Below are 2,666 nucleotides of genomic sequence, written 5' to 3'. Positions count from 1 at the left end.
TGGTGATTCAGTGGTTAAGAACTTCACTTCCAGTGCAGAGGACCTGGGTTTTTTGTTTTCTGGTTGTTTTTTTTTTTTTTTTTTTTTTGTTTCTTGAAAACTTTATATTAAAATTCATTTCTGCCCCAAAAGACGATTGAAACTGCTAAGTTGGCTACCTGGGAGACAATGTATGTAATGAAACACAGATATTACTGCTTTTTATTTTGGACAACTATGCTACAAGTGTTTCTATCATATGTGCTTAACAGTGGCTGGAAGATTAATGAAAAACAATATTTACCTCTGCAACCACAGAAGACTGGTGATATCTTGAGTGCATCTGCTGTTTGAAGCTGGTGTTGCTATTTTGTCAGCTACAATCCCCAAATCTTTTTTCACTCAGATTCTTAGAACACATATTTTCCTAAGGAATTCAGTGATAGTTCTACTTAAAAACAGTAAGTAGTACAACTAACTACTACTGTTTCCTCTCACAGTCAACCCTAATTTCTTTCTGTGAGACATAATGCTTACATCACCAAATTTTCCACTGGTAAAAAACTCTTCATGCTTCTTAATTTTGAAATTTTTCATAAACTTTAGGGTTAAACTCTGGTTGGTAAATTTTTTAGACTAAGAACACTGGATAAGCTTTTCTTCACTGGTGTCAATTCTGGTGTCAAAGTCTTGAGCATTTACTGAAACTTGCATGTGTTATAGATGGGTTCTCCAGTGTTTAATAAGGTGGGAATTTTGACTGAATTTTTTCCCACATTCATGACATGTAAAGGGCTTCCCTCCTGTGTGAGTTCTTTGATGTGTGTGGAGATGTGAATTTTGACTGAAGCTTTTCCCACACCAGGAGCATTTATACGGTTTTACTCCTTGGTGTGTTGTTGCTGCTGCTAAGTCACTTCAGTTGTGTCCGACTCTGTGTGACCCCATAGACAGCAGCCCACCAGGCTCCCCCGTCCCTGGGATTCTCCAGGCAAGAACACTGGAGTGGGTTGCCATTTCCTTCTCCAATGCATGAACTTGAAAAGTGAAAGTGAAGCCGCTCAGTCCTATCTGACTCTCAGCGACCCCATGGACTGCAGCCTACCAGGCTCCTCCATCCATAGGACCTCCATCTAAACCTCTTATCACACTGTTGACATTTATATGGTTTCTCTTCAGTGTGAATTCTTTGGTGCTTAATAAGGTCAGTGCTAACTCTGGAGCTTTTTCCACATTCCTGACATTTAAAAGGCTTCTCTGTTGCACATTCTTTCCTATGAAGTTCCATAAATTTCAGCAGCTCTTCTTCCCACCAGTTGAAAAGTTTCTTTCTTTCCTTCACTGGAAAATCTTGGTGCTATTTCCCCAGCCTACGCACATCACCATGATTTTCTTTGCCTGTTGTTTTTTGATGAACATTCACACTGGCTTTTTTTGATACTATGTCTCCTGGTGCTTGTATTTCTAAGTCAGAAAGGCACATAGGTTGATGATTTTCCATGTCATTTTTCAGCTTTATCTCTGAAAGCAGCTCTCCAGGATTGTCTTTGAACACTGGAGATCCTTGAATATATGGCTCTTCCTCTTGCTCTAAACAGAAGATCACTTTAGGTTTGGGGAGCACAAACAATGCTAGAGAGATGACAGTCTCATAGTTTTCGTGCCTTATGCCATTGTAGAGGGCCTTCTGCATGGGATCCAGTAGTTCCCCTTCTTCCTGGGAAAAGTATATGGCCACTTCCTCAAATTTCAGCAAACTCTGGGACTCAGGCAAGATGAATGCAGGTGCCATCATCCAATCTTTGATGTTTGTTTGCTCAGGAAAGGCTAGGATCTGGTAAGTAGGTACCACCCTCTCACATACAGGCTCAGGTACTTTGTGGGTATTCCGCTCAACAGCTCTTGTAGACCCTGGTATATATTCCAAACTTCTTCCTCCCGGGACACGCCCACTGGCTGGGACTCTGCTGGCTTCAGCTGGAAGCCTGGGGCCTCTGCTGCTTCTCCCAAGAGCACTGCCTCCTTTCCGAGCTCCTGGATTGAAGCCTTCAGATCTACTGTCATCATTCTGATCTAGGAACAGTTCTGCTCCTGTGCTGGATACACCACCAGCTCCAGATCTGACAACCGAGGCCCAGTCTGGCCTGGAACAAAATCAATGAAACAATCTTCTTTCTCTATCCTTCTGGGAAGATGAAGCTGGTCTTCATCTGGTCAGGAAGCTAGGATCCCACATGCCACAGGGCAACTAAGCCTGCTCCCCTCAACTAGAGAAAAGCCCAAGGGCCACAATGCAAGATCCTGAGTGCTGCAACTGCGACCAAAACTAAAGAAATCATAATACTTTTTAAAAAGGCAAGAATAGGGGATCCCTTAGGTGTCAGACATAGAGCAGTAGCTGAGGTTATGTAGCTCTCAAGAGGACTAGAGATGGGCTGTAGAGGCTGTTTATAAGCCCACATGTCTGGCATTTAATGAGGACCTGGGGCTGGAGTCAGGACTTAGCTGTCATCCACAAACAGGAATCTGAGTGTCCTTCCACTCACCCAGGTTCTCAGCAAGAAGAGAGAGTTAGTCTTCCCAGACTGGAATCATATAATTGGAACCTTAGGTCTGTTGTACCACATAACGTGTGGGACCTGCATTCTGAAAGTAGCAAAATTCAAATCAATCCACAAACATAAAAA

General features: G+C 42.8%; 1 pseudogene; it reads right to left on the bottom strand.

Moving 5' to 3' along the window:
• Positions 1–696: 696 nt before the first annotated feature.
• On the bottom strand, positions 697–2,046 carry LOC138070172 (zinc finger protein 75A pseudogene; annotated as a pseudogene).
• Positions 2,047–2,666: the final 620 nt, after the last annotated feature.

Source organism: Capricornis sumatraensis, chromosome 2, assembly GCF_032405125.1.
Source record: "Capricornis sumatraensis isolate serow.1 chromosome 2, serow.2, whole genome shotgun sequence".
Taxonomy (NCBI): Eukaryota; Metazoa; Chordata; class Mammalia; order Artiodactyla; family Bovidae; genus Capricornis; species Capricornis sumatraensis.
This window is presented reverse-complemented; position numbering and strand designations above follow the sequence as displayed.